Genomic DNA, 9,155 nt, shown 5'->3' with positions numbered 1-9,155 from the left:
TTATTGAGGTCAGAATATGTAGGGATAAAGTGAGACAGGCTAAAAGTCAAGTAGAGTTGGACCTTGCAAAGGGAATTAAAACCAATAGTAAAAGGTTCTATAGTCATATAAATAGGAAGAAAACAAAGAAAGAAGAAGTGGGACCGCTAAAAACTGAGGATGGAGTGGAGGTCAAGGATAATCTAGGCATGGCCCAATATCTAAACAAATACTTTGCCTCAGTCTTTAATAAGACTAAAGAGGATCTTAGGGATAATGGTAGCATGATAAATGGGAATGAGGATATGGAGGTAGACATCACCATATCTGAGGTAGAAGCGAAACTCAAACAGCTTAATGGGACTAAATCGGGGGGCCCAGATAATCTTCATCCAAGAATATTAAAAGAATTGGCACAAGAAATTGCAAGCCCATTAGCAAGAATTTTTAATGAATCTGTAAACTCAGGGGTTGTACCGTATGATTGGAGGATTGCTAACATAGTTCCTATTTTTAAGAAAGGGAAAAAAAGTGATCCAAGTAATTATAGGCCTGTTAGTTTGACATCTGTAGTATGCAAGGTCTTGGAAAAAATTTTGAAGGAGAAGGTAGTTAAGGACATTGAAGTCAATGGTAAATGGGACAAAATACAACATGGTTTTACAAAAGGTAGATCGTGCCAAACCAACCTGATCTCCTTCTTTGAGAAAGTAACAGATTTTTTAGATAAAGGAAACGCAGTGGATCTAATTTACTTAGATTTTAGTAAGGCGTTTGATACGGTGCCACATGGGGAATTATTAGTTAAATTGGATAAGATGGGCATCAATAGGAATATTGAAAGGTGGATAGGGAATTGGTTAAAGGGGAGACTACAACGGGTCCTACTGAAAGGTGAACTGTCAAGTTGGAGGGAGGTTACCAGTGGAGTTCCTCAGGGATCGGTTTTGGGACCAATCTTATTTAATCTTTTTATTACTGACCTGGGCACAAAAAGTGGGAGTGTGCTACTAAAGTTTGCAGATGATACAAAGCTGGGAGGTATTGCTAATTTAGAGAAGGACAGGGATACCCTACAGGAGGATCTGGATGACCTTGTAAACTGGAGTAATAGGAATAGGATGAAATTTAATAGTGAGAAGTGTAAGGTCATGCATTTAGGGATTAATAACAAGAATTTTAGTTATAAGCTAGGGACGCATCAACTAGAAGTAACAGAGGAGGAAAAGGACCTTGGAGTATTGGTTGATCATAGGATGACTATGAGCTGCCAATGTGATATGGCTGTGAAAAAAGCTAATGTCGTCTTGGGATGCATCAGGAGAGGTATTTCCAGTAGGGATAAGGAGGTTTTAGTACCGTTATATAAGGCACTGGTGAGACCTCACCTGGAGTACTGTGTGCAGTTCTGGTCTCCCATGTTTAAGAAGGATGAATTCAAACTGGAACAGGTACAGAGAAGGGCTACTAGGATGATCCGAGGAATGGAAAACTTGTCTTATGAAAGGAGACTCAGGGAGCTTGGCTTGTTTAGCCTAACTAAAAGAAGGCTGAGGGGAGATATGATTGCTCTCTATAAATATATCAGAGGGATAAATACCAGAGAGGGAGAGGAATTATTTAAACTCAGTACCAATGTGGACACAAGAACAAATGGATATAAACTGGCCACTAGGAAATTTAGATTAGAAATTAGACGAAGGTTTCTAACCATCAGAGGAGTGAAGTTTTGGAATAGCCTTCCGAGGGAAGTAGTGGGGGCAAAAGATCTATCTTGCTTTAAGATTAAACTCGATAAGTTTATGGAGGAGATGGTATGATGGGATAACATGGTTTTGGTAATTAAATATTCATGGTAAATAGGCCCAATGGCCTGTGATGGGTTTTAGATGGGGTAAGATCCAAGTTACCTGGGAAAGAATTTTCTGGGAAAGAATTTTCTGTAGTATCTGGCTGATGAATCTTGCCCATATGCTCAGGGTTTAGCTGATCGCCATATTTGGGGTCGGGAAGGAATTTTCCTCCAGGGCAGATTGGAAGAGGCCCTGGAGGTTTTTCGCCTTCCTCTGTAGCATGGGGCACGGGTCACTTGCTGGAGGATTCTCTGCTCCTTGAGGTCTTTAAACTACAATTTGAGGACTTCAATAGCACAGATATAGGTGTGAGGTTTTTTTTTGTAGGAGTGGTGGGTGAAATTCTGTGGCCTGCGTTGTGCAGGAGGTCAGACTAGATGATCATAATGGTCCCTTCTGACCTAAATATCTATGAATCTATCTATGAATCTATGACACAATCTGTGCTATGACCCCAGCTTTGGAACAGCTTATGGGAGGACCCTTTCAGTGAGAAAGACCCACAAGGGGTCTCACTCTTCTTTGAGGGTAAGCTTCATGGTTTCACTGCCTCCTTAGGCTGGACCTCTGGTCCTTCAGCACTCCTGCTTCCCACCGTTACCTCCATTCAGTGAGTCCCACTGAGACGCCTGAGGGAGACTTGTACAATCTTAGGGAGCAACACACCTCCTACAGCATCTGCAATGACCTTCACATAGCATTGTCAAAAGAGAAGGATTTATTAGTCAACTAGAACACAGCACAGAAAGTCTGTGGTTAGCGTGGAGGGAAGAAAGTTACAGTGTGGTCCATCCAGGTTAGCCCAGAGCCCCAGAGAAGCAGTGTCCCCACCTGGCTCCCACTCTGTCCCCTTTATCCAAAGTCCCACCTGGCCCCTCCTCAGTGCTTTGTTGTCCAGCTGGTTAAACATGGCTGGCTACTTGCGGAGAGTGGACCATCCATGGATATTAGTTGCTAAATAGCAAATGTCCCAGTGATTAGATTTGCCATTGTCTTCATGGACCCTCCATTAACCCTGGCCCCAAACCCAAGAAAACTCGATGCCATTCACAAGAATAAACAGCCTTTTTCCACCACCTAGTTTACCATGCAGGACATTGTGTGCCTCAATTTCCCCTCAATATTCATACAAATATTACAGAAAAATCCCACTTAGACACATCTGGGTAGATCAAAAGGAATATTCTTCCACAAAGATATTAGCAGAGGATTATATGGAATGGACTACCATGGTTGCAAACCTCCAGTAATTGAGATGCCACATAGGAAGCAGCAGTAGTCTAACAGAGCGACTGATACGGCCAGTGAATGGAAATGCTGTGAAAAGAGTCTAAAGGCAAGTATTTACAATATCCAACTGGGACAGTTTCTGCTCTACTCACTACTCGGCAGCACCTCTTTGTGGCTCAACTGGGGAATTACCTCTGACACCCCTTCCCGCAGCCCATCGTTCCACTCACTCACTCTATGGCCTCTCGTACCTGGAGCTGCAGCACTTTCCTCTTCATGGCTTAGCCCTCCACCTAAGACACCTAAAAGTTCTCCCCTGTTTCAGGGTACCGTCAAAGCCTGCTTCCAGCCAGTCCTCAATCCAGCAGCTCTGGGCTTTTATTCTCCCAGCTCTTACTGCTCTTTGCCTGGACTGTTTCCTAGTCTGTCATTACATCTTCCTGCTCTTCCTCCTTGTACCAGGGAGTCTGACCACAGGTTCCCCCCCCACCCTTGCAGCCTACCAACTCCCTTTCTTCATAGATCCCACCCAGCTCCTCCCACAGCTGACTTCATCAGCAATTAGGCCCTAACACTCCCTAGGTTTCTCCAGGTGCAACCTAATGGTAAGTGGCCTAATTTACCCCTTCAGGCTTTGTACCCTTCACACCTATGTTTAGATTGTACCAGATAAGCTAAAAGATTCTAAAGCACTTTACAAATGTAGGGGATTTCCACCAATGAAATGCAGCTATCCTGAAGGTTAAACCAGTAACTTTTTACTTACACAGCATTGCTACACAATTGTTTAGGGGAGAAAATTAAGAACACTATATCAATTGAAACTGCATGGAGAAGTTGGGTAGATTGAATGCAAATACCCAGGCAGGAATTTGGCCAGGACATAGGGGTTCATGCATTTCAACTCTTACCCCAAAGTCCAGCCCAGCTTCAATGACTAGTAGTGATCACTGTCTTGATTTTAATCTAATTCTAAAGATAGCAACTCCAGCAGCACAGCATTCCCGCTCACTGCCATTCTAGGCCACTAGCTGAGTCCTGACTCAAAGAGAAGAGTGCTACCTATTAAATCATCAGCATCACTTCCTGCAGTGCCCAGGTTCCCCAAGCAAATACTAATTTATCCCAACCATGCTTATATCATGAGATCTAACAGGATCAGATAACACAAAGAGCTACAGCTGTCCTACAGGAAAGAAGTAGTTGCTCAAATCTCAAAGACTGGTGCTCCACCTGGAGATAAAACATCAATTTGGGAGTCTTCCTAGGTGTGAACCTAGACTTCAGAATAGGATGAGACCTAGTCTTTATTCAGGATTTGAACTGCAGGTTGCCCATAATCTAATCCAATGTCTTCTCTTGGAAAGGTTTGGCACACAAGAGACATGAAAGCAATGAATCAGAGCAGAAAGGAGATCAGTAGGGAGATTACAGACTTTGGAAAGTCATTTGTTGTTATTCCAAGTTAGTAGGTGAATTTGGAAGAGCCACTATTTCTGTCTGACGTATAAGGTTGGGGTCTGTATAGGAAACCAGGATTTGAGTCAGATGGAGACTCATCCAGGGTTGCACAGTGGGTCTGCCTAGTTTCTTCCTGTTAGTCAATTTATAACACTTGCTTTTTGGAGGGATCTAATATTTTACAGTTGTGTCTTTAAAATATGTTTTAAATAAAACTTTAGCCAAGAATGTTGAGTGTGTCATTTGTGGGGAAAAGGTGAAGGCTGTAGGAGCCTTCCAGGGTTATATAACATGCTTATTTTTATCTCTGTTAACAAAAGCATTAGTTAATAAAGTTTATAACAAAAAAGTTTTATGTATTAATATAAAGCTTGTAAATTTTAAAATGTTCACACATTTTTCATTTGTATGTGAAGATTCAAGTTCACACATTTTGTAAATACAAAAAGATCCCTGAAGATTAATAAAGTGTGTTTAATTTAAAAAAAATGCAAATAAATATATTAAGATTTTTCTTCCATGTAAAAATCTGAATTCAGCAGTTGTCTTCCAAGATTTAGAAATGAGAGCCATCTCCTTGGAATGAATAAATTCACAACATAACAGGGAAAGGACGGAGATTCCAAAACTGGAAAGCATCCAAGCAGATACACAAGACAATGGGAAGGCAGGCATAGGTATAAACTGAATTCAGGCACTCTGTATCCTTCCCACTCCACAGTGTATTTTGTTACTGTGTAAAAACAGAGTGGAAATAATAAAGCTAGCAAACACGCTCCACTAATATCAGGGATGATGGGGCAATTTCAGGGGATTAAGAAAACTCACCTGATAAATATGAAGAAAGCATGTGCATTGCCACTAACACGACTGCAGCTGCCCTAATCTCTCATATGTAGATGTGCCCTGTAGGTATTATGTAATGCCCTGTGTGATACAAAATGCCAAGTTGCTCAGATCAAGATTGGAGCATACTATATGCAGGGACCTGTAATCCCCACATGACAACTCCATATTATGAACATGGGCAGCCACAGTGAAGAACTTCAGAGCCATTTGGTTAATGGCCATACTTTGACCAACCCAATACACTGATTAGCTTGAATTTATGAGCACCCTGTTTATATCTTTAAAAAAAATCTTAATCGCAAACCATCATCTAGTTCTACCCACTGTTAAATGACAGAAATCCATATTTGTCAGAAACAGTTAAAATTCATGAGATTTTTAGATAGGAATTTTGGCATGCTTTGGTTTATTTATATCTGCAGTAGCACTATGGACATTCTTTCTAATATAACTTTAGAAGGAACAAAAAAAGCCACCCAAACCTTTTAGAAGTTCCTGCAAATAGCAAACATATGATTTGCTTGACTCATTTCTATTTTAAATACTAAAGTACACATTACCCATTTCATACAAAGGCAGATCTATGTACAGGCTAGGCTTTGTATGCAACTTCAGTAGTCTAAAGATTGATCAACAGTGACCGCAGTGTGTTCACAGTAAAACAAAACAAACATCCATCAGCAACAAAACTTTGGTTATTTAAATACCATTAAAATTATGACACAGCAAATGCCAGGAAATTCATAATTAAGGGTAACAATTCATCTTTAATTAAAGTGGACACAACTAAAACTCAGGGTCCAAATGCCACTTAACTTCACAAAAAGCTTAGATCAGGATTTGTACTGAAACTCTGTGCATGATCCAATGTCTATGATGAGCTGGATTTAAACTTTGGCTAGACAGGCCCTGGTACAAAGCACTGACCTTGTTTCCTAACACCTTCCCATTACCCTCTCTACTCTGCAATTGATGTCAGTGTTGCCATTCCATTGGTTTTCTGCTCCACCTTCATTTTTCCCCGTGCTGGTCCTATGCATGGAATGGTCTTCCAGAACCCGATTGCTCTTAAATCTCACTTCTGCCACGTTGCTAACATGAAGTGCACTAATTAAAACACCTTATTTACAAAGAAAGTTCAGGATGTATGTGACTGAAGTGAGTCATCATGCGATCAGATTATCATCAACCTCATCCATTCCCCCACTTGGGCACCCTGTCACTAAACCATGTATAATAACAGACTGAAAACTCTTCACAAAATAAGGCATGTCTCAACAGTGGCTTTCAGCTTGTCTTCCTTCAGATAGGTCCTACCTAATACATATATTATCTTTCTGTGACTTGTTTGGTGTGTAAATTCCTTAGGGAGCAGACCAGCTCTGTTTGTACCCCACTGACTATACTACCATACACCCACACAAGGTAACTGGTTTAGACTGAAGATGATGAGCCTAAAGATATTGTAGGAGCATTATTTCTGTGATTAAAAGTGAAATAAACACAGCACATGATTGGAAATATTATCCAGTAGTTGCATACAATGCAATCCTGTATTGAGGATGTCTAAGTGTGGGAAAGCAGCTAATACAGCTAGAGAATAATAAATCCAGTCATGTGTCATGTTTATTTCACTTTTAATCACAGAAATAATACTCCTACAGTATCTTTAGGTTTATTTTTCTCAGGCTAAACCAGTTATCTCCAGTAGAGAGATTCACTCCCTAGCTCCTAGAACTAATTATTGGATTATATAAGCAGATCATGCCTGACCTAATATTGCAGCTGTACAACAAAAGGGAAAAATATATAGTAACATGTTCCCCTAGAGATAGTATCTATGACCTGGTGTTCTATTTAATTAGTCTATTGTCTGAAAAGTTAAGAGATTCATAGATTCCAAGGCCAGAAGTGAACAATGTGATCATCCTAGTCTGAGCTCCTGTATGACACAGGCCACAGAATTTACCTGAAATAATTCCTAGAACAGATCTTTTAGAAAAATATCCTGTCTTGATTTAAAAATTGTCAGTGATGGAGAATCCACCATGACCCTTGGTCAATTGTTCCAATGGTTATTTGGTCTTACTGTTAAAAACATGTTTTATTTCCAGTCTGAATTTGTCTAGCTTCAAATTCCAGCCACTGGATCACGTTATACCTTTTCCTGCTAGACTGAAGAGCCCATTAGCAAATATTTGTTCTTCGTGTAGATATAAACTGTTGTAGCCCCTCCCCAGAGGTGTGCCTCAAGACTCCTCCCAGACGCTTGCTCATGAGAGTGGCTTCTCCTCCCTCCTCACATGGGTTGGGTCCTGGGCTCTTTGTTGTGAAGCCTGGTGCCACCACCCTAGGTAATTCCTCTCTGTGCCTGGGCACAACGGGTGCTCTCCCTTGTGAATAACTAATATTAGGAGTATGACCCAGTACACAAGAAACAAAATACAATCATACAAATTCCAGCAAATGAAATGGCACACCTAAAAATGTAGCAAAGGGGGACTTTACTGGGGACAAGAAAACAAGGCTTTAGGGAAGGAAAGGATTAAGGTCAACTAATACATGCTAAAACATTCATAATACAATCAGTACTCCACCTGCCACTATTCACAACTGTACCACAAACCCCAGCTCCCTTCCTGGCAACTTCCCAAGAAGTTGGAACACCTAAGATGAGTCTGCAGATGCAGTGCTGAGAACATTGGCTGGCTTAAAGAAAACAAAGGGTCCCCTTAGCATTTTCATCCCTGGGTGGAGCAAAGCCCTCTCCTGGCTCCCTCGTCTAGAGTCCTGTGAAGGTCTTGGCTGGCTTTAGGTAGCCGGTGCCAAATTGGTTTTCTGCTGGGCTTGAGCTGTCTGACCATGCACCGGATTCACAGCAATTCGAAGACTCCCTTTGTGGGGAGTGGGTGTTAATCAGACACACCCTGAGCTGTTTTGCTTCTCTCTCAGCTCCATCCAAACTCAAACAGCCCCAAAATGAAACTAAGACACATCCCCTTGTCTCTGAGTCATGTTGTCTTCTGCCACTGGGACTGAGCAGTCCTGGCTCCTCATTGGCTCAGCCAACTGTCTGTATAAAATCACCCCATCAGAAGCCTGCTTGTTGGCTTTTTTCGGTCTATTCTGTCCCTGCCCCAGACTATAAGCAGGATAGGAAATTGTGTCTGGAGGCTCTGGAGCAATTGTTGTAGTCCATAAGGTCCCCTAGAGGCTCAGTCCAGCATTACAGGAGCTGACTCCAAAGGGGATACACACTGTGATCAAGCCACCCCTTAACCTTGTATATGTTAAGCTAAATAGATTGAGTTCCTTGAGTTTATCACTCTAAGTCTTTCTAACCCTTTAATCATTCTCTTAGCTCTTCTCTGAACCCTCTCCAATTTATGAACATTTTTATTGAATTGTGGACACCAGAATTAAACGTAATATTCCAGCAGCGGTTGCACCAGTGCCAAACACAGAGATAAAATAACCTCTATTTTCCTAGTTGAGATTACACAAGGATTGCATTAGCCCTTTTGACCACAGTGTTGCATTATGAGCTCATGTTCAGCTGCTTTTTCAGAGTCACTGCTTCTCAGGGTAGAATCCTTCATCTTTTGATCCTAGAGGTATACATTATGTATTAAAACACAAACTGTATACTAGCAAATAATCAAGTGATCCAGATCACTCTTTATCAGTGACCTGTCCTCTTCATTATTTACCACTCCATTTTTATGCCATCTGCAAACTTTACAGTGATTATTTTGTTTTCTCCAGGTGTTTGAGAAAAATGTT

The sequence above is a fragment of the Eretmochelys imbricata genome, chromosome 2, assembly GCF_965152235.1.
Source record: "Eretmochelys imbricata isolate rEreImb1 chromosome 2, rEreImb1.hap1, whole genome shotgun sequence".
Lineage (NCBI taxonomy): Eukaryota > Metazoa > Chordata > Testudines > Cheloniidae > Eretmochelys > Eretmochelys imbricata.
This window is presented reverse-complemented; position numbering follows the sequence as displayed.